A 24,527-nucleotide genomic window follows, 5' to 3' on the forward strand; every position below is an offset into this window, starting at 1 on the left:
CATAGATTTCACCACAAACAGGTACTCTATATTCCCAACTAAAAGACTTCACTCTCCGACACAATCACATTCTCCAAACCTCACCTATCGTACTCCATAAATGCATCAAACTCAAACTCACCTCAACCACCTTCTGCACCCTCTTGCCCCACTATGCTCTTTAGACACTATCGTTCTCACATAACCTACGTACAGTCAATGTGAAGAAGAGACAAAATATGTTATTAGTGATACACAGAGGTGACATGGCACTAGTCCTCCGTGAGGTAATCTCCCCAGGATACCTTGGCCTTGCACTGAATTGACAAGACAAACCTAAAGTAGAATTAGCAATAATAGTCAGACATCGACTCAATCACCAAAATTGAAGTCGCATGACTACCAGTCATTATTAGCAAGATGCAGTCTGATGTTCTCCTGAACATTTCCACAAACACTTTTCCAGACGAGTTTAAGATATTGTACATACTTGCAGTGGCTGGTCCTCCCCTAAGGCTGAGGAGCGTCGCCCCACTGCTATTGCAGCAATGAAAAAATGAAAATGATATTAACAAGACGTTAAAATCATTTTATTTTTCTTTCAGGCGTTGGGGTGGGGCCGGCTCCCAGAAGCCAGGGCAGGGGAGAATTGGTTTGCACTCCTCTAAGTGCACATGACTGTTTGGCTAGTCCTCTATGGCTGGACAATCCGTCATGCACACTTGGCATGTTCTCCTTGGAGAACATGCCCAGCCACCCCAGGCACTGCCTGAGCGTCCAAACAGGATGATCAGGCATATCACTGCGTTGCTCCTACAGCTTCCTGATTGGCTGGGAGAGCCTGGAAGCCTGAGTACTTCTGGTGCTTCCAGCAGAGGATAGAGGCGTGCAACACCTAGCACCTAGGACATATAAGTAGACAAATAATGATCCCTATATCCAAAATGATACACACATCTAAAATAACAAATAGAAGCATGGGAAATGACCCTTTCAATTTGAATCAAAATACATAATGTTGTTGAAGTTGTCTTAGCTAGACATTTAACATTTCTTCCCTCTAATCTAGACTACCTTGGGCAATCAAGGCTGATGTTCATTGGGATTTTGTATTAAAACATTAAAAGAGATGTATTATTTAAGCTCCTATACATTGTTCAGAATCTATGTGTAACGTACATGGCTAGTTCCTAGTGTGTTCTTGCCACTGTGGAGTCACTAAAGTGGTTGGATGCAGACATGTGGAGTAGTGTGGCTCACTGGTTAGAGGCGGCAGACCCGAGAGCAGAAGTCGGCCCGGGACCAGGGTTCGATTCCCGACGCGGCAGGGTCGTGGACCTTGGTCAGCGGACTCGATAATTCTCGCTTCGGTGCTTACTCTAATCAGGGATCACACTCGGCAACTCTGGGCATTAGCTTGCCTAATCTCCACAACGGCCCCACCAATTCCGGGGATGCCTGGCTCCACCTTGGGGACTCCCAGCAGAGACCATCCCACAGGGAAAGCCAGGACGGGTTCCCCAGAGTTATACAGCGCCGGGACGCCCCGTTGCTGGGGCAGCTGTGCGCTTTACAAGTATACTACATTTACATTTATGTATACCTTTATGAGTAAAAACCAGATGTTGCCCTTACTTGCAAGAGGGATTAAATACTCTCCTGTATCTTTGGGCATAATTATATTATTTTCACCACAGCTTCATTTAGATTACTCTTTAAAAAGAAACCAATTACTGAATTTACAACACCCGTGTCTTCACTATGGAGTATGGTTTCTTTGCAAGTATGGGCAAAGAAACTGTTCTGAGATCTTTGGTTAAATAAAGCATTCTGTCTTTGATTGACTGATTGATTTATTAACTGACTGATTGATTGATTGATTAGCTTGATTGATTGGACGAGGATACTTGCAGTGCCCTTCCAGGGGTCTAATTCCCAGGATATTTATTACTGGTCACCAGAAAGTCTTATTGATAATCAATAAATCAGTTTGTTTGTTTCAGTGATCTTCGTCATATGTATTCCATTTCCACAGATGAACGAATTCCCTATATACTGCTGAACCGAAACGTAACTTCGAATATTCCCTTTTAAAGCTGCTGGCTCTCAGAATTTTTAATATTCTGTCCATGCTGGACTTTGGTTCTCTAAAGATGCAAGGTCTGACGTCTGTGATTAAGAACAATGAATATATTAATTGAAAACAATACACTTCAGTGATATTGAAGTAGTTAATTTCCAACAAGATTCATATGCTATGTGGTCGAGGGTTGTACTGCTGTTTAATGTTATGCCTACTTTGATCTGGAAATCTGTGGTTTTTTTTCATGACCGAAGAATAGAGGGAAATATGTTAGTTACACCACCCCACCAGTTCAGGTAAACCCTAGGGGGATATCTAGACCAGACTTTAGTCAATTGGGAATACTGTTCCTCCAGGGTTTAGTCTATCTCCCCAGGCCATGGTCAGCAACAGTTGTATTCGTACTCCCATATGGAAGGCAAGTATCAATTTCACAACCTACATCTCAAAAGTCTTTGTGTGATGATGATTGCATGTAAATAGTCAGAGATACTGAGAGGCCAGAAGCATGGAATGTCCCAGTTGCTAATTTCTTCCAGTGCCTCAGATCAGATAAAACAGGTAAAAAAAAGATATTCGGACATCAGAGGGAAGTGGGCTGAGTGATTGTGAATGGCAGTCTGGACACTGATCTTCCAGTAAATTCGACTCATAAAGGGACCCAAGGTGCTTCCATAATTGACACTGCTATTTCCTCCTATGAAATTTTCCCTTACATGTTCGACATCCATATTCAGGAGAACAAGCTGAGCAAACATCAAATATTATTGGCTAAATAAATTCTTTAACCTGAAATAATTTCAGGGTAGAATCTAAAAGATGGTTTAGGTGGGATAGAGAATTCATGCAGCCGATTGCACTGGAATCCAAAAAACATCTCACTTCTCCAGAGAATGTTAATTAAAGCAGTTGATAACGCTAGTAGGTTTCAGGATAGAATAATTAAAGTATACGAGTCACTTTGGAAATCTATATAAGGAACGTATCAGCACAGCATAGTACACCACAAGGTCAACAAATTAGGACTAAGGATTGGGTTGAGCAGCAATTATAGACTCATATAAGGGGGCTAATTGAAAGGCAGTACTTACAATTTGACACTAGTCGAGCAAGACTAATTAGAATATGGCAAGAACTAAGTACTGGGCTACCCTCAAAAACACTATGCCGAACAACTCTGGTATAATTTATATTTAGCAGCTTCAAATATTTCCAGACAATTATGGAATGGCACCTAGGCCCCTAATCTACCCCTGACTATTCAGAAGTGGAGAGATTTCCTATCTGACTTTTATGATGCTATTGAGACAGATGTTGGGCCACTACCTGACTTAAGACCTAGAACCTCCAACTCTGTCTATGAGTCTATGAGCCTCCTTCTCCAAAACAGATAGATAACTATATTCATGAAGCCAGACACTCATGGGCTCTGGAACACAATCACGATTAGTGTGATAAAGAATGAAAGCATACATTAGGCAAATCTACGGGGACCTCTGTTTTGTTATTGCTATGAAAAACGCACTAAGCCACATTTCTGGACTGGCAACTTTATTCTTCCAGTCTGGAAAAAGGGCCCATGCAAATTAACCAGTGGCTCTAGAGCATGGGTACTCACAAACTTTCTCTCGGGGGCCAAATTTACAGTTTGGTTTGTGTCCGAGGGCCGCACCGGTAGGGGTGGGGTCAGTGGGGGAGGCGGCGGGGCTGACCCAAGACCACCTCTCCTTCAGGAAGAAGCTGAAGACCTGGCTGTTCGAGCAGTAGCGGCACCCCCCCCCCCCCCAGCGCCTTGAGACCCTACGGGTATGTAGCGCGCTTTATAAGTGTCACTGATTGATTGATTGATAGAGCAACAAAAAAAACTGGTACCATGAGGTTGATCACTGGTCCCTGTAGCGGACGCCTTCGTCCCCTTAGCCACCAGACCCGGCATACACACATCTCTCTCTCTCTCTCTCTCTCTCTCTCTCTCTCTCTCTCTCTCTCTCGTTCCTTTTCAGTCTCTCTCTCTGTCTCCTTCCCTCTCTACCTCCCTCTTCCTCCCTCTCTCTACCTCTCTCTCCCTCTGTCTCTGTCTCCCTCTGTCTCACTCACTCCGACTGTCTCACTCCCTCTCTCTCTCTCTGTCTCACTCATTCTGACTGTCTCCCTCTCTCTCTGTTTCCCTCTCCCTGTTACCCTCTCCCTCTCTCTGTTTCCCTCTCCCTCACTCTATTTCCCTCTCCATCTCTATCCTTCCCTCTCTTTACTTCCCTCTCCCTCCTTCCCTCTGTCTCCCTCTCTCCCCTTCCCCCTCCCTCACTCTGAGGTCTCCCTCACTCTGAGGTCTCCCTCCCTCCCTCGGTCTGTCTCCCTCCCTCGCTCTGTCTCCCTCCCTCCCTCGCTCTGTCTCCCTCCCTCGCTCTGTCTCCCTCCCTCCCTCGCTCTGTCTCCCTCCCTCCCTCGCTCTGTCTTCCTACCTCTGTCTCCCTCCCTCGCTCTGTCGCCCTCCGTCGCTCTGTCTCCCTCCCTTGCTCTGTCTCCCTCCCTCGCTCTGTCTCCCTCGCTCTCCCTCGCTCCTCTGTCTCCTCCCCCTCCCTCACTCTCCCTCGCTCCTCTGTCTCCTCCCTCTCCCGGTCTCCCTCCCTCGCTCTCACTCTGTCTGCCTCCCTTGCTCTCCCTCACTCTCCCTCGCTCTCCCTTGCTCTGCCTCTGTCTGCCTCCCTCGCTCTCCCTTACTCTCCCTTGCTCTCCCTCGCTCTCCCTTGCTCTCCCTCGCTCTCCCTCTGTCTGCCTCTGTCTCCCTCCCTTGCTCTCCCTTGCTCTCCCTCGCTCTCCCTCTGTCTGCCTCTGTCTCCCTCCCTCGCTCTCCCTTGCTCTCCCTCGCTCTCCCTCTGTCTGCCTCTGTCTCCCTCCCTCGCTCTCCCTCTGTCTGCCTCTGTCTCCCTTGCTCTCCCTCGCTCTCCCTCTGTCTGCCTCTGTCTCCCTCCCTCGCTCTCCCTCTGTCTGCCTCTGTCTCCATCCCTTGCTCTCCCTCTGTCTGCCTCTGTCTCCCTCCCTCCCTCGCTCTCCCGCGATCTCCCTCGCTCTCCCTCTGTCTGCCTCTGTCTCGCTCCCTCGCTTTCCCTCGCTCTGCCTCGCTCTCCCTTGCTCTGCCTCTGTCTGCCTCCCTCGCTCTCCCTTACTCTCCCTTGCTCTCCCTCGCTCTCCCTTGCACTCCCTTGCTCTCCCTTGCTCTACCTCTGTCTGCCTCTGTCTCCCTCCTTCGCCCTCCCTTGCTCTCCCTCTGTCTGCCTCTGTCTCCATTGCTCTTCCTCGCTCTCCGTCGCTCTCCCTCTGTCTGCCTCTGTCTCCCTCCCTTGCTCTCCCTCTGTCTCCCTCACTCTCCCTCGCTCTCTCGTGATCTCCCTCGCTCTCCCTCTCTCTGCCTCTGTCTCGCTCTCCCTCTCTCTGCCTCTGTCTCCCTCCCTCGCTCTCTCGCGCTCTCCCTCTGTCTGCCTCTCCCTCTGTCTCCCTCGCTCGCTCTCCCTCGCTCGCTCTCCCTCCCTCGCTCGCCCTCCCTCGCCCTCCCTCGCCCTCCCTCGCTCTCCCTCTGTCTGCCTCTCCCTCGCTCTCTCTCTGTCTCCCTCCCGCGCTCTCCCTCTGTCTCTCTCCCCCTCTACCTCCTCCCTCTCCCTCTGTCACCCTCTTCATCTCACTCTGCCTGTGTGTGCCCTGGCTGAGACAGCTTACGGGCACACACACATACATAGCCGCACCCGAGCACTTCACAGGTCTTTAGAAGACCATTCACATGTTAATGAGCCTTTGTTCACCTCTTGGGCCCCTGCAGCTCCACTCTGACTATGGCGGGAATCGCCCGCCTCCACAGAGCAGCAGAGTCTCTTGAGTCGCGCTGCCTCAGGGGTGTTTGCTGACACACTTAAAAAATATATATATATTAAAACACGGGTACGATGTTTGGACGGTCCGCGGGCCGCCAGGGAAGGCTTGCCGGGCCGCTGTTGGCCCGCGGGCCGTACTATGAGCACCCATGCTCTAGAGAAACAGCCCTGATTATAGGCTCTGCAGGAAAACTGTTTCCAAAATGTGTCCTGGTATACTTCCAGTCCTGGGTAATGGCTAAAGAATAAATACACACATACATTTTCTTTAATTACAGCAACACTTGAAAGTCTGTGTTTATACAATACAGCTTTAAATCTCAATATATTATCTTTCTTGTACATTTATATCCTTTATATGTAGTCATCTGTCTATATATGTATTACTTTACTCCTCCTGTAGAAGAAAAAAAACTTACTCTCTCTCTAATGCACTACACTGTCTCACCCTATACTTCTGTCAATATATCCTCTATGTCCAATCTCTGACTTAACCCAAACCTCATTCTACTACTATGATCCCCAAAATAGGCTTTTCTAGACTCTTTCCTCCTCTCTTCCTGCTGGCTCACACCAAACCTCATTTTACTACTAGGATTTCCCAAACAACCCTTTCTAAATTCTTCCCTCATGTATCCCTCCTTCGACTCATCTCAAAACTCATTTTACTACTATGATATCCCTAATCGCTTTCTAGAGACTCTTGCCTCCCCCATCTCTCTTTTATACACATCCCAAACCTCATCTTACTACTATTTTCTCCCAAATAACACTTTCTAGACTCTTCCCTCTTCTATCCCTCCATTATCCTATGCAATCTAACTAACAGACTCACGTGTCCACCGCTCAAATTATCTCATATTTTCCTATACTAATCCAACACAAAAGGGCAATATGCATTGAACTTAGGAATTGCGATTTTTAAGAAATTGCAATTTAGGAATCGAAATTCCTTATGCATGTAGGAATCGCAAAATAGTTGTGATTCCTTATTTGCGACTCGCAAATTGCGAATTGCAAATAAGGAATTAATGGGAGCTGCATACGCAATTTGCGAGTACCAAATAGGTACTCGCAAATTTTGCATGGAATTTCAAGGGTGCAACGGGGGCCAAAAGGACACCCTGATGCACCCCTGAAAGTGCAATTAAAAAACATGTTGCACACACACATACCCCAAGGGCATGTTTATGTGCAACATAGAACTTTGAAAAATGCACATTTGTGTATTTTTCAAAGATTTCGCAAATTACCATCAACTTTAAGTTGATGGTAATTCGTGTATCATAAAAGTGAATTCGCTATTTTTTATTTTTGTTGCATTGCATTTAGGGAATTGCAATTTGCGATTCTCTAAATGCAATCGGAATTTAAGTAATCGCAAATTTTGCGAAGACTTAAATAGCGATTTTTGTATTTAGGATGATGCACGTCAAATGCAGAAATTGCGGTCGCAAAGGGGCAGATTCACACAATCTGCCTCTTGGCGACTGCAAAAAGCAATTATGCGTGTGCCCCAAATACTTTTGGGTTCCGGAGCAGAATGCTACTTGTAGGAAAGCGCAACAACGCTTCACTAGGTGTACTAAGTGCTACATAAATATAATTACAATACAATTCTATCAGCCAAGCTTTAAATCAAACCGCTCAACACTTGATAATATAGCCACAGTGCAGGCATTAGTTAAATATGGGCTGCTAAGGGGTCAATCAATCTAGTCTACATTCATTGATTTCTCAACAGTCATTGACAGAAGTGATAGACTGACTGTAGAATAATCTAGTGGCACTCAAGATTTCCCATGGACTCTTGAAGTTAATCAAAGCATTGAACACTTTTACTTGGTATCAGGTAAACCTGGGAAGAGAATCTGGCCTCTTGCAGAGGATCCCAACAAAAAACATTTAAACAAGGTTATTTGCTGGCCCCACTCCCATTTACCTTATTAATTTAAGATGTGCCTTCCAGGGTGATTCAGATAGCAAGAGATGCACCTAGGCTTGGTCTTCGCCCATTGCCTCGCTTATTATATGCTGATCATCTCGCTCTAGTTGGCTTAACTACTAAAGCCCTCCATAAATGCTTAGTTGAACTACAATCCTATGCGACTACTCACTTCTTGCGTATTACCATTCTAAAGAGTAAAACCTTGGTGTTTAGGAGGAAAAATAAAATATGCACAAACAAATCCCTAACAAGATAGAATCTTTTCTTATGACCATAGTGAAAACCCTCATATTTTGTAACAATGTACCAAGGAATTTTTTGTCATGTTAAAGGTTTTAATCCTTTTAAGCATTCCATTTGTATTCATAAAACTAAAACGTACCCTACTTTGACTAATACAATAGAAGTAATCCAAGTTACTTTTACAATTAAACAAAGGAAATCCTGCTCTTGGGACTGTTCATTTCCGATTCAAGCTAAGGGACTAGAATTCAGGCTGGCCACTGCTGAGGCTTTGGGTCTTGCTGCAGTGCTTCGTTGGGGCTGGGGGGGAGGCTGTGGCACTCAGCTGAGGTTGAGATCTTTGAGCAGAAGGGGGCGATCAATCCTTTCCATGAAACATTCTCTCTTGCTCTGCAATTATTTGGACTCTCTTGGTCAAGCCTCGAGGACTGATCCCCAAGACAACTGAACTTGACCTTGTTAACTCTATTCCCTGACTTCAGGATGAAACGTGATGAGATCATTGCTCTCACTTAAGTAAATTTAATATAATTGTGGATTTTGCTCAACCACTTAAAATTACAACCTTACGTTAATCTGTTACTTGACCAAAATGTTCACAACTGTTTTTATTACAAACTGTAAATGCCCTTCTGCTGAGAGTCATTACTGGAGTATGGGAAGTTACAAAGCAAGAATAGTATTAGCATCGTATGTAATAGTTGCATAAGACTGAGTATATCATCGCCGAATCAAGTCCAGCCTCTCATAAATGAGTACAGTAATTATAATATTTTTAAAGCTTTTATGATTTTGTATTTAATATATTACCAGGGATACTTACAAATGATTGTCTTTCAGTCAATGTTGAATTTGAGGGTTAAAACAATAATGTTTGATTCTTATTCTATTGAGGTCTGACTGTTTAAGACCTCTTCGAAGGAGACCAGCACCCTTTTTACATCTTCTCGCCCACAAGTAGGATAAAATAAAATCCTCACATTAATGATACCTAAAAAAGGTGTGTACACTGAGGTCCCTTGCACTTCCGGAACACCACTTTTTGTGACGTTCCATGGAGCAGGAGCCTTTTCCATATTTACGAAGCAGCACTAAGAAACATTTTCGGCTTAATGCTGTCTTGTAAATATCATTCCCTTTAACTCAGTTTTCTGCATTAAAGGGGCATGCAATGGGTGTTGCTGGGGGCATTCCCAGCAACATCCATGGCACTGCCCTTCTGCAAAACCTTATAAATAAGGCCCTCATTCTTGAGGTTTTGCCGTAGGCCACAGGCCTTTCTGCTGCGCTGCCCTACGGCAAAAGAAAAAAGCAGGAATGCGCTGCATCTTACAGATACGCTGCATTCCTGTCCTTTTCCCCCACGCCGGCGCACAATGGGCTGCTATGCGCAAACGCAGGCACCTTTGCACCATGGTGCCAGGCTGCCTGCGTCACAGGGATGATTATCTTTGTGCAGGAAAGGAAACCTTCCAGCATATAAACAATCATCAGAGACGTTTTCCTCTTTTTATGTGTGCTGCAAAATGCAGCACACATAGAAAAACGAAAAATCGAGGAGAAATAAAGAAATTTCTCCTCGTTGTGCCTCCCTTACACCTCCACTGGGGAGGGGTACGTTTTTGGCGCTGCCTCAGAGTTACAATTTCTCGTTAATCTGGGGCAGTGTCAAAAAGTCATGGATGTTGATGGGAACACCCCCAGCAACACTTAATGCACGCCCTTTTAAAGCAGAAAACTGTGTTAAAGGGGGCGATATTTACGATGCAGCATTAAGCCAAAAAAGGTGGCTAAGTACTGCCTGGTAAATATGAAGCAGGCTCCTGCGCGACGGAACGTCACAAAAAGTGAGGTTCCGGCGGCGCAAAGGGCCTCATAAATGAGGCCCTGAACTGTGCATTAATAACTTATGCTGCACTAAGTAGGGACGGCCCATGCTTGCATCACTAAGATGAGGTGGTTGACACAAGGCCTGATACTAATGCTTCCCCTTTAGGCGATGTACTTCACACTCAGTTTGATATCCATAAGCCCCACTTGGCAATACTCTCGATTGCTGAGAAATTACATTATTTTCCCACTTTTTCCATGATTAGGAAAGCTTTCTCCTATGCATGTCAGCTCTGGGTTGAGATATTTCTGCAATGTTTCTCCCAAATATTTTAAATAAAAGTCACAAATGGTGAGAATTATATCCAGTCAATGGAAGGTTCACCTTTTCCATCAGTGCATAGTTCACCATTTTCATAATTAACAGGAATCTTTAGGATGTTTTAAGTCGCATAAATGCATCATCGTCGCAACGTTTTATTTTTTATTTTTAGAGGCTTGAAGGCATGTCGAAAATTGCACACAAAATAATCTTCACACGTATGCCCTTCCTTCTGGATTTGTACTATTTACAAATACTGTTTACATTTTCAGTGTACAGGGTCTCTGTACTGGTAGCACATACTATCATAATTCACACATATATGAATATTTTCCTCTGTTCTCATGCTACGAGAAAGCACATTTCTTTATGACTCAGCCGGTGTCCTAATGAGGGCTTCAGAGGTCTGCTGACAGAGCCCACTCGCTCCCGAAATACAGCCACAGCCTGGGCCGGCCTTCCTCCAGGCGAAATTAATTTTGGAGATGCCATTGATTGCACCCCTCCCCCACTTCCACATCTACCCCCTCCTGTTGGTGATCTTGGTGCGGGGCCTTTTAAGCTCACTGGTCACGTCCTGGCTGCGTGAATACCTCAGACCAGTAACCAGCCTGTTAACACAAACTGATCTCTTGTCGCCTCACCTTAATTGGCAATTCAGTTGCTAAACTGGAGATGAGAGCACGAGGGAGAAAGAATGGGGAGTGGGATAAAGGGAAGACGAGGGGGGCTAATGAAAACAAGATTTTATATACAGCCTGCGCTCCAGAGGTAATGAACTAAACTGGCGGCCTGGAGTAAAAGCGTTATTGAGAAGTGAGCTACATGTGCGACCCTTTAACTGTAGGCACCCCGGGCCGGGGCCCATGCCCAAAACCGGTCCTGCACAGCATAGATTCAACCAGGCATCACGAAAGCGCTTCATACCGAAACCATCGGCATTCCACGCACTGCCACAACAAAAACATATGCTGCCATACACTTTCGTTTACACAAAAAGGAAAACTCAAGGTAGCCTTCACAACCCTTAGGACACAACCTCAACAAACATGTCTAATCGCTCAGTTCACAACACACAGGATAATAAAAACGCGCCCACCATAACCTTTCACTCTTGGCGTACTCCAACATTAAACATTTTACTACTTTTCAGGAATGCGCTTAAATACATAGCATCAGCTGAACGGATGAAGCTCCAAAGAGGTTGGTTCTTGGCCTTCCAAACTATGCCCATGTCAAATCATTCTGGTGTGTTACAATCAAGGTGTCCACTACATATGGCCTTCGCATATTGTATGTGTATATCGAACCACAGGCCTCTTTTCTGAGACTGGGCCTGTGGCGTTCGAGAAGTCCCTCCTTTGCCACTTAGAATGCAGTTTTTCACTGTAGGATGGAGCCCTCGTCATGTTTGCATGGTGTTCCTAATTTCACTAAGGATACTGCCATCAGAGTTAAAGACGCTTAGATACGTTCCTGCCAAGACAAGCCAATGGAACTCGATCTGTCGTTCTGCTTCAGCCTTGCATGAGGATATGGACCCAGACCAAATTGATTTGGCTAACTACAGCGGTGCGCCAGTACAGCTCACTCAAACAGCCCTAGTAGCCAAGTGGATACTGGCCAAGTAGCACAGATGAGGTACTCTGCATTGATCAATACCATCAATAATGGTTTTGTGCCAGTTGCGTTGAAAACGAATGAGTCGTGGACGAGTCTTCTAAACGGTCCGCTACTTGGTACCGAGTGGGGAGTCGTGAGGCTGCTCTTCTGTCATAAACCTTCACAAGATTGCACACTCTGAACCCGGATTTGTTTGTATTAGATACACAGCGTAGAAGACGCCCCCACGACTCATTCGTTTTCAACACAACTGGCACAAAACCCTTATTGATCACAACTTTAAGTATCAGCTACATATTGTGTTCATCCTTCTATATACTGGTATCCTGATTACCTTATCTGCCCTACACAAAGCCCGGCCGGGTTGGAATTATCACCGGCTAAGTGGCCTGAAGAAGTCGCGGAGCATTACTGCGACGAAACACGTGTCGGCTGGCTTGTTCCACGTGCCCTTACTGTTGAAAAGGAATAAAAAGAATCTACTTGATTGAACTTTGAATTCAAATTACCTTAAGACTTTTTCCTCCCATCTGAATGAGACTTCTTACGTCATTAAATTGGCTATTCACATGAACTTGATTTTCTCTTGTGTGCTTAGGCATTTGTTGTTGTTTGCTTGGTGTGGATTTTTCCATACTCAATCAAGGGGTTAAAGGGCTTATCCCCTTGCCTAGTTAGCACCGTATTGCATCTATATGTTTTTGACATTACACTTAATAGCGTTTAACTGCTGAGCGCCGAATTAATCCCTGAACTAAAAACCCTTCTCAGGTGTATTGCCCCCTCTCAGTCAGTTCCTGTCTTGAAAGTTTCGGGTGATTCGACAAGTGGGTGCTGAGAAATAAGGGGGGTCCCAAAACGTGTTTTCCCCATGTAATTTTCCATTGGAAACTTTAGACACAGCTGCAGCCAGAACTGCTGAAAGGAATTACACCAAATTTAGCAAAAAGGTACGTCTTGGTTCAGAAAGAAACTTTTTTTTTAAATGGTGTAAATCCATTCAGTAGTTCCTGAGAAATTTAAAAAAGAAAAAGCTTTGATATCTAGGAACACGGTGGAGTCGTGGGCCCTCCCGAGCACAAGCTTCACTGTAATTGGCTGCCAACTCTCCAAACCAGGAAGTGTTGGCGGCCATCTTATGACTGGGTAGAACTGAGTCACAAGAAAACTGTAAAATAAAGTGAAAAAAAGAAAAGGGGGCAGGGTAAAAACACCCTGGCCCCCTAGGCCTGCTCAGCGGGTCCCACAAGGACCCCCAGGGCCAAAAAAAGCATTTTTAAAAGAGGAATTTGGCAAAATTTGCAGTGGGGTCGCGAATCCCACTGGAAAAAAAGGGAAGTGTGGGCTCCCGCGCTTCATTTAATTGTGGCCCCTTGGTGGGCCAGGTCCTGGGGCCATTGCCTAAAAATATTAGTGGGGGCCCGCGGGGGCCCCTGCAGCACTGGGGACCGCCACCTCCTTGGGACTATCTTTCTGATATGTGGGAGGGCACGCGGCCCTCCCACAGCCCCGGGGACTGCCAGCCCCCTGGGGGTATTTTTTAATTTGTGGGAGGCTCCAAGGCCCCCCAAACCCAAGGGACCGCCACCCGGTGCTTTTCTGAATTATTCGCAGGGGCACAGAGCCCCCCTGCAGCCCCGGAACAGCCACTCCCGGGGGCTTCTATTTTTAATATTTATTAAAAATGTGTGGATGGGCTCGAGCCCCTCCACATACCCCGGGGACCGCCACTGCCCTTGGGCACTAAAAATGTAATATGGGAGGTCAGGTATGGATCTCCGAGCCCCGGGGACCACCAACTCCCTGGGGGCTATTTTCACAAAGGGAGGTGGGCTACGGGGCCCTCGGTCAGGAGCCCTCAATGGCCCTGGGGACCACAATATATTTAGTGAGACACTATAAATTAGTCAAGTAAATAGTCAATCACACTGCTACTAAATCCTCCATCCAGATATTTATATATCCACTCATTCTTCAATGCTGATTGCTATATATATATGTATATATATAATACATATTTAAATAACAAACTAAACCACATTCACTGGATGATGTCATCAGTGATGTCATCAGTGATTATTTTTTTTTCTTTAGTCCTCATTAGTGCAATATCATTAGTAAGGAGTTGTCGGGGCCCCAATCTCTCTTTAATTCTTAGACTTCACTGTCCTGTGATAGATTGTATGTAATTGGACAGTTCCCCTGGAACGTTTTTAGAAGAGAGGTGGGTCCCCTTATTTCCATTACTTTGTGGAAGGATTGGATACGAGGGGGGGAGCTAGCCATTATGGCTACTCATGCAGGCCTTCTCCTGCCTTTCCGTTGCTTACACATAATCATTGGACTTTTACAAACATTTATCGTGCCAACCACTGGGACAATATCCCTTCAAGTTTACCTCCAAGCGGATTAGTTTACACCTTGCTGGTAGTTTTCCCAAATGTCCCAGAACTTACATTTTTTTCTAGGGGCTTTTCTTTTATCGAGTCTATATATTCTTAATATAGATGTTAACCATTCACTTTGAGTTGGAGGGGCCGAACTTACCCATTTTACACATATTTCTCTCCTTGCCAACAGAATAAATAGGAAAAGGAGATTTTCCTGAGCAATAGAAAGTTTATCTAGTGCATTTGAACTCCTTACCCCAAAGATAATTAAGGCAATACTTACATTTAGATGTCTTCCTAACACCCCATCAAGAGTCTTACCCACATCATTCCAGAAGCCGTCGAGAAGGGGGCACTGCTGAAGCATGTGTAGGTCGTTTGCTCTTTCCAACCCGCATTTAGGGCAGACTTTCACTGTCGACCCAGCAAATTTCGATAACTTTTTAGGAGTCTAGTAGGCTCTATGGGAGGTGAACAGATGGTTTCTCTTTAGGGCAGCTGATGTCACAATTGACCAGCATTTACTCATAGATACTTGCCATTGGTTGTTTAACTCCAGCGTCGGCAGGTCTTTCCCCCATACTCTCTCCGGTATCCGGAATTCTTCCTCTCCTGCTAGGATCAAAGCCCAGTACAAAAACGCGATTTCTTTGTGAATGGTATCTGTTTTCTGCATTTCACTTTCCGGGGTTGGGTTTCCCGCTCTAACTTCTTTTAGAGATTTGGTCCAACTAGAGAGCTGATAATACTTGAATTTAGATAGTGAGCCCGTAGTTTTGGAGGATAAGATGTTCCACTCCATGAGATTGTTTTGAGACATCAGATGACCCCACTTGGTTAATCCTGCTGATTTTATCGGGAGAGCTAATTTATCTTTGAGACACTCTGGAGTGCCGGGAGAGTCCCATATGGGGGCAAGGTCGCTGTAATAGGGAATATTTAAGGTACATCTTAAGCCAAACCACAATTTGGCCGCAGACTTCAGCATCTTGATTTTAATTTTTTTGAAGAATTTAGGGTGTCCAAATTTGTATAAGAAGTGGCTGGTATTATTAGTCATTGTTTGAAAGTACAATGGATAGCATTCACAAGTGTTTAGGAGCTTTCTGTTTGATTTAAATTGAAAGGCTCTACAGTACTCATATAGATCGGGGCTTGCGATTCCCCCCTGGATTTTTTTCTTCTTATCTTATTCCAGGCAATTCTGGGATTTTTTGAGGACCAGATGAAACTTGAGATTTCACTCTGGATTTTTTTTTGTGTTTCTTTTTTGAATTCGAGAGGGATGGCACCGAAGGCAAAGGTAAATTTTGGTAAAATTGACATTTTAATTAAGTTCGATTTGCCTAGAAGCGTCAAAGGGAGACCCCCCCCAAACTTTCAATAACCTTTTGACTTCCTTATCTATTCTTTGGAGGTTTATGTTGGTAACTTTATCTAGGTCTTTAAATAGGTCTATACCGAGGTATCTAATTTTATCCTTATTATAGGGGCTAGTGGTGTTGTCATTCCAGCTCATTGTTTCTGTCTTATCTTGATTGATTTGATAACCGGCAATACTCCCGAACCTGGTTAAGGCCTCTTCAGCTGTAGTTAGCGACCCACTGAGGTTGTCTGTAAAGATCATCAGATCGTCTGCATAGAGAGCGATCTTTTTGGACCAGTCTTGAAAAGAAAAGGATGAGATTAGAGGATCTAACCTAAGATGTTCCGCCATTGGTTCTATATAGAAGTTAAAAAGTAGGGGCGAGAGGGGGCATCCCTGCCTGGTTCCTCTCTTTATCTGTATATTAGAGGTAAGACTGCCATTAATTAGGATTTGGGCTCTAGGAGAGGTATATATTTTTGCCACCATGTTGAGGATGTTTTCCCCTAGGTTAAACCTTTTCAGAGCTTTACTTAGGTATACCCAGTTAACTCTATCGAACGCTTTTGCGGCGTCGATAGTGATTATTGATAGAGGGAGTTTCTCGTTGGAAGCTATATCTATGGCGGCAAACTGTTCTTGCGTTAGGTCTTGTAATTGTCTTCCCGGTATGAAGCCCTTCTGATTGTTATTTATTAAAAGCCCGGCTATTTTCCCTAATCTCTTCGCCATAATCTGAGTAAAGATTTTATAATCACAATTCAGGATCGAGATTGGTCGGTATGATTTGCATTTTCTTGGGCTTTTACCCTGTTTTAGGAGGAAGGTTATTAAGGCTTCGTTCCAGGAGTCTGGGAGGTCAGGTTTGTCCATGAATATTTTATTTAGCAGTGATGTTAAGGGTGAGAGCAAGGCCTCCGATATTTTAGAGTAGAATTCATTAGGTAGGGCATCTGGACCAGCTGCTTTGCCATTCTTACGATTTTTTAATACTTCCTCTACTTCCTGAGTCGAGACTTCCGCATTTAGTTCTTCTCTCAGATCCAGTGGTAAAGTGGGGAGGTTTAGTGGGTCCAGGAAGTGTTCTATTTCTTCCAAATTTGGGTGACAATCTTCGTTGTAAAGATATGAGAAAAAAGTGAGGAACTCTTGTTTTATTACCGTTTGGTCAGCTCCATTATCTGCAGGATTTCTAGGGTCGATACAAACAACTTTATTCCTGGTTTGTTCTGTCTTGGTTTTCCAAGCAAGCAGTTTGCCACATCCCTCCCCATATTCATAGTGAGCTAATTTGCTAGCTTCCCATTTTTCTCTCACTTTGTTTTCTAATATTTCTGCTAGACTATCTTTTTGACTCGTTCTGTCCGCCTCTAACTGCTCTTTATGAGCGGAGGAGGTAGCTGCGGCTAATTGTAAATCCAGGTTTTTGATCTTATCTTCCAAGATTAATATTGATTGTTTTATACCCTTTGATTTATATGCCACTAGGCTAAGAATATGTCCCCTTATCACTGCTTTATAAGCATCCCAAGTAATCTGTACCGAGGTACCTTCCTTATTTTCCTCAAAGAAGATGTTGGTCCGTATTTTTAGCTGGTCGATAATCTGGGGGTCTAGAAGGATTGTGCGGTCCAGAGTCCATCTTGTACTGTCCTTGTTGGGCTCTAGTTTCACGGTAATCAGGACTGCTCAGTGGTCTGAGAGATGGGCAGGGATGTGTTCTACTTTGACTGTTTTTTCAATTAGACTATGATCCAAAAGGAAAAAGTCAATTCTTGATTTAATTCCAAGTTTTTTATTTCTAAAGGTAAAATTGTTCGGATTGTCCCCTTTTAGTTTCCAAATATCCACTAAATTCAGATCTCTTTTATATACCCCCAACCAGACTCTCATTTTTGGCAAAGTTGTTTGTCTTCTTATAGGGAGGCGGTCTGTTTTTGGGTCAAGAATTATATTAAAGTCTCCGCCTAAGACTATTGGTGAAGAGACCGAGAGTAGGTGTGAGTACAGAGTTTGCAGCGGGACCGGATCATCCATATTTGGACCATAATACCCTACCACAGTTAGGGCATTGTTTCGAATCCTTACTTTGGCCAGGGCCCATCTCCCCTTTGGGTCCGTTTCAGACGCTTCCACTTTTACATTCAGCGACTTTTTGAAAAGGATGGCAATGCCTTTGATGACGCACTCCTGATTAGTACAGATATATGAGTCAACCCAGTGTAGCTTTTTCACGATGTCTTCCCACTCTTTTTTTAGCAAGTGTGTTTCCTGGAGTATTATAATCTCGCTATCTACTGTTTCTAGGAACTCTAATATTCTCCTTTTTCTACTTTTGCTTCTTAGACCATTAACGTTCCAGGAGATAATTTTGACTTGGGTATGATCTTTATTTATTTTAAGAGTGTTTTTGTTTTTTGTTTTTGAGGGGCTCCGAGTTCTCCTTCTGTTTATTCTGATTGTTGCTGAGGACAATATTTTCTTTTTTTCCCCTAATTTGCTCCCGAATCCCTTGCATAATTTTTTAAATTTTTTGCTTCATTATTTCAGTAGTGTATAAATAAAAAAGTTAGATTAAAAAAAGCCCCCCCTTCCCTGGGGAAACCTTCCTTTCTTCTTCCTTGGGCTTGTTGGAAGCCCTCTTTGAGCTCCGTGCTTAATAACGTTTAAGAAGAGAAATAGGGCGCAATCTAATTCCTCATCTGCACGTATTTGTTCTAGGAATATTTCGGCTTCTTTGGTGTCTTTTATGTTATGCATTTTATTTCTCCACATTATCCGTAGAGAAGCCGGAAATTTCATCTGGACTGTAGCGCCCAACGCTTTCAGCTCCGGCATCATCTGCCCCAACTCCCACTGCCTGTCTTGAGTAGCTTTGGAGATATCTGATTGTATCCTGAAGGACCAGTTGTCCTTATTATAGGAGCCACTTTTTAATGCTTCGCTTAGGAGTCTTTCTTTGATGGAATAAGTTAGGAAGTTAACCAGGACTTTCCTCGGATTCTTCCTTTCCTTGCTTTTACCAAAGGGGTCTCTGTGTACCCGCTGTATGTCCTCTTCAAGTCCTAGATCTTTACACCATGGGAAGAACTCCTCTAGAAGTGAGATGATAAATTTTTTAATGTCCGTACCTTCTCTGCCTTCCGGAACATTTAAAACTCTGAGGTTGTTACGTCTGGAATGATTCTCCAACGTTTCCAGCTTATCAGCAAAGGTTTTGTCTGCTTCTTTCAATGTTCTAATTTCCTTTTGGTTGGATTCCACTCTCCTGCTTATTGAAACTACTTCAACCTCTACTGCAGTAACTCTATCTCCTAGGGCGTTTAGTTTCGCGTCTAAGAGTTCACAGGCTTCCTGGATCTTACCTTGATTTCCCTCTGAGATCTCAAATCTGGACCTCATTTCCTCCATCTTTTTTTCTAGTAATGCTTCAGTGGGAGATCTCGTCAGGGTTGGAGTTAGGTCTGAGGTTGAGTTTTGGACCTCGGTTTGGGTAGTGAGAAGGCCTTGGGTGTCTGAGGATGCGTCTTCTGTTAGAGGCAAGGTAGACATCATCAAGCTGATTGAGGGTTTGGGTAGACTGTGCGTAGGAAAAGGGGGTACTCCTACTTTGCGGTCAAGACCAGAAGTCCCTTGTGTATGATTTGCGTCGCGTTCCTTCCTCTTCTCTTTCTACTGTTTCTGCTCTTGTAATTTGAAGAAGGATCTTAGTGAGGGAGTTACTTTGATCTTTGTGACATCCGGCCCCTCCCGTAAATCTGCAAGACCCCCTGTTTTTCTAAATGTCTTTCCAGCCTTAGACTGTACTTTAGTGGGTTTCTTAGGTTTTCTTTTAGTGCTTCGAGGAGGAACTGGGAGTTTTATATTCGTAACTGGGTTAGTTTTTAGGAATTGTCTGTTCCTTAGGCAGTACGTTGATCTTCCTGTGCAATCTGAAGTCTGCCCTGTCACCTCCGAGATTTCAAGTGATTTTTCAGTTGCCGCTGAGCCCCCCCCTTCGATTAGGGTGCAAGGAGGCACTCTGGTGCCGGAAGAATTAATCTGCTTATTATGATTTTCGATAATCCCCCTTTCACCTTCGTTTGCCTTTGTCAGAGCCCTAACTACCCCTCTTGAGCCGTCCCCCGTCTTCAGAATCACCCCCTCACTTACCCGGTTCATGTGTTGAAAGGTGGAGCTCCCAGCGCCTTTCTTTTCTGCGCCCACAGTCAGGCGGGATTCAACAGGGATCTCTGCAACTCGTCCCTCCAGATCTAAACCGAGCCTTGCCACAGCAGACCCGAGCTCGGGACCGCGGTGGAGTCCTGTGATGTCAACGCTGAATGGGCTACTGATTCTGCCCTTGCCCTGGAAGAAGACAGTGATTCTCCTGGCGGCCCTCCGGCAGTTCCTGGTAGCTTCAGGGGCCACCTCCCACCGGTCAAAGAGAGTTCGGAGCAGAGAGTTCGGCTGCAGCGACGGTGCTCGACTCTCACAACTGCCCACAAAGGCAGCAGGTAGGGACGTATGTTGAGATCGAGTCTTTGTTTGAGTGACCCAGCCGATTTTACTCATTTCTGAAACAGCTTTGTACTTGCTGTGAGAGGATGGAGGGTTAGGACGGGGCGATGAGAACACAGGCTGCGTCGGCTGTCGGGTGTCGGGTGTCCAGGATGTTTGAACTACCGCTGCAGCTTAAAGTCTGAAATATTTATTTTTTACTATGAATGAGCATTAATCCGCATAGCAAGCAGGCAGATAAGCGGAAATCCTAAGAAGCCGAAAAAATTTAGGTGAGGATAAGAATCCTTACATTATCTCGATTTGCCGATTGAATGCGCCATTGTCAGCGAGAGAACAGCACAGAGCTCCCGACCGAGCTCACTGACCGGCCGCCATCTTCCCCCCGAATCAAGATGCTTCTAGACTTTCACATAGCTAGTAACCAACTGGTACAGCAGTTTACACAACAACTGACAAAGAGATACAGCATTTTCACACAGTTTAGTCACTATCCAATATATTTAGTGAGACACTATAAATTAGTCAAGTAAATAGTCAATCACACTGCTACTAAATCCTCCATCCAGATATTTATATATCCACTCATTCTTCAATGCTGATTGCTATATATATATATATATATAATACATATTTAAATAACAAACTAAACCACATTCACTGGATGATGTCATCGGTGATGTCATCAGTGATGTCACTGACCATGTCATGAATGATCTAATGTGTGACATCATCAGCAGTGGATTCCGGGCGCGCGAGTTACAGTTAGTACAACTAATTTTAACAGAAGAATTTCAGTGGTTTTGTGTGAGTGAAATGTCCAGCTAACTATAACACCACTGAAACCTATGGTTTTTTTCAGTGAATATATATATATATCCAAAACTCGTTGCCTCCACAAACAACAGAAGGAGCCCACACAGGAGGAATATTGCTCAAAATTTAATGAAAGCTAGCTGTTGGAGAAAACGAAGGGACACAGCTTGTTTTCTTTCTTGATCCAGCCTGACGCGTTTCATGACTGATCACTTCTTCAGAGGCTTGGAAAATGCTGGCGTGCACAAACGTCTTGCGGGGCACTCAGAATCAGTTCAAATACCAGCACAGGTGGGTGTGGCCGTTCGCACGGCATTCTGGTATAGGTAGTGCTACCGCTCCTGCTCCAGTGAGCTGTTGTGACATGCTGCACCAAATAAACACAATGTTCCCAAGTGGGGTGCTGTAAAACCTTGCTTCATCCAGCAGACTCGTTCCCGCTCTCATTGGCCACTCCTGTCCCGTAGAAACCACGGCAACGCAGGTTTGCGATGCCTCGGGTCTGTATATTGCAGCAGGGTTACTTCTAAGGCCTAAGGCTGGCCGTTATAAATCCAAAACTCGTTGCCTCCACAAACAACAGAAGGAGCCCACACAGGAGGAATATTGCTCAAAATTTAATGAAAGCTTGCTGTTGGAGAAAACGAAGGGACACAGCTTGTTTTCTTTCTTAATCCAGCCTGACGTGTTTCATGACTGATCACTTCTTCAGAGGTTTGGAAAATGCTGGCGTGCACAAACGTCATATATATAACGCCAAGGTGTATTGAAGAATGAGTCGGTGTGTAAGTGTCTGAATAGATGATTTAGTAGGTGCGTGACTGACTGTATAAGTGAGTGATTAATCGTGTCTCACTGAACGCATGGGTTAGTGACTAAACTGTGTGAATGTCTGTATTAGTCTGTCAGTTGTGATGTAAGCGGCTGCATGGGATGGGGAGTAGCTACATGAGTGTCTATATGGGTTATTGATTGATTGTCTGAGGGCGCATGAGTGTCTGTGTGGGTGCGTGTGGGATGTGTGCATAGATGTGTGAGGGCATAATTCACTCATATGGGATCAAGAGTGCATCTGTGAAGGGCTGTAGGGGTGGGTGAGTGTGTGTATGGTGTGTTGGCGACTGAATGATTGTCTCAGTAGTACATGTGTGAGTAATTATATATGTGAAAGGCAGTTAATGTGAGGGTTGAGGCACATACATCACTATATGTGAGAGTAACTGATTGTGAGAGTGGTTGTATGGATGAGTGTGTGCTTGTATTAGTGATTGTATAAGAGAGAAAGTATGTGTTAGTATCTGTATGAATAATTGAGGTGGTGTGTGCATAACTGTATAGGTGAGTAAATGGGAGTGTGAATGATTCTTTGCATGATTGACTAGGTGTGTGAGTAAATCTATGGATTAGTGTTGATGTGTGAGTGTCTGTTTAGGTGTATGAGTGCATGTGATTGTGCTGAATTGATAAGTGACTGCCTGTATGAGTGCCTGTATGAGAGAATGAGTGGACGTATGTGTAGACCTAGGAATCAGTGTGTGGGTATGTAGTAACTGGTATTGGTGTGTCTGTGGTTTCAAAAATGGTGGTCTGTATTTTAGAGTAGGTGTATCAACGGTTATTTTAGGGTGTGAGGAGGTGCATCAGATTATCACCTGGATGATGTCATCAGTGATGTCATTTGAGATATCATCAGTGATGTCATCAGTGATGTCACTGACCATGCCGTTTTTTAAATTTTCTCTGCAAGATTTGCACACCCAGTGCGAATTCTACAGATTTATTTGTAATGCTTTTTTGGGACCCCCTCAGCAGGCCTAGGAGGTCAGGGTGTTTCGACCCTGCCCCCTTTTCTTGCTTTTTAATGTTTTTCTCACTGTTTTGTTGTTACTCAGTTTTACTGAGTCACAAGATGGCTGCCGACATTTCGTGGTATGGAGTGTTGGCAGCCATTCAGAAGTCAGCATGTGCTTGGGAGGAGTCGCGACTCCTCCTCGGTGCTCAGATATCGATATTTTTATGTTTTAAATTTCACAGAGGCTAAGGAATGGATTTACACCATTTAAAAAAAGGTCACTTTCTGAACCAAGACCTACCTTTTTGCCAAATTTGGTATAATTCCGTTCAGCAGTTCGGGCTGTAGCCGTGTCTAAAATTTCCTATGGAAATGAACATGGGGAAAACGTGTTTTGGGCCCCCCTTTTTTCTCGTACTCCGCTTGACGAATCACCCTGAAACTTTCCAGACAGGGACTGACCAGAGCGCCCCATTAGTTTTAAAAATTTTGCGAAGTTTCACCAACCGGCACAAAAGATATTGGCAAAACAAAACACGCTTTTTGAATAGAAACGAGGTCATAACTATAACTACCTACTGGCGACAGCCAGTAGGTAATATATACATTCATAGGCTATAACATTGGATGTAACGTACACGGACCAACATCGTACGTGCTGAAAATATTTTTTTCACAGACTGTCCGCCATTACACGTTTCGGCGGTCCATGGCCTTGATCACATATACATATATATATATATATATGATAAATGCTTCTCCAAGAATGAAGAAATTGGAGTCGTACTTCACATTGCTCACGTGCACTTTATTTTCATTTCACTGTTTGGCAGTCCGACGCGTTTCGTTGAACCTTCAACTTTCTCAAGGTATGCCGCACACTGGATCCCTGCTCCGAGGTCTACAACAATTGCCTTTTCATTTTTAAACCTTCAATGGGTTGTCCTCTAGTGGGTGGGTTTGATTTACGGCATGCTGGATCTTGTAGTCCGTTGCAGGGCTTTATGTTTTAAAATGTATTGTCCTTCGTGCTTTTGAGACATAGTGCCCCATTTCAGCCCATTTTCAAGGTTGATACGGGAGTTATACCGGAGCCGGTCTCCGGTGGCAGCCTCTTGCCTTGTGCGCTTTCACGAGTCCACATGTTCGGTTCCTCTCGGGAAGGTGTGGCGCTCTTACTAACTGTGCGCTGCTCCCACAGCTGAACCACGCCGTCGAAATATGATAAATACTTCTCCAAGAATGAAGAAATTGGAGTCGCACTTCACATTGCTCACGTGCACTTTATTTTCATTTCACTGTTTGGCAGTCTGACGCGTTTCGTTGAACCTTCAACTTTCTCAAGGTATGCCGCACACTGGATCCCTGCTCCGAGGTCTACAACAATTGCCTTTTCATTTTTAAACCTTTAATGGGTTGTCCTCTAGTGGGCGGGTTTGATTTACGGCATGCTGGATCTTGTAGTCCGTTGCAGGGCTTTATGTTTTAAAAATGTATTGTCCTTTGTGCTTTTGAGACATAGTGCCCCATTTCAGCCCATTTTCAAGGTTGATACGGGAGTATACCGGAGCCGGTCTCCGGTGGCAGCCTCTTCCCTTGTTCGCTTTCACGAGTCCACATTGGCAAAACAAAAAACGCTTTTTGAATAGAAACGAGGTCATAACTATAACTACCTACTGGCGACAGCCAGTAGGTAATATATATATTCATAGGCTATAACATTGGATGCAACGTACACGGACCACCATCGTACGTGCTGAAAATATTTT

Source organism: Lissotriton helveticus, chromosome 3_1 (assembly GCF_964261635.1).
Source record: "Lissotriton helveticus chromosome 3_1, aLisHel1.1, whole genome shotgun sequence".
In the NCBI taxonomy this organism is placed as follows: Eukaryota; Metazoa; Chordata; class Amphibia; order Caudata; family Salamandridae; genus Lissotriton; species Lissotriton helveticus.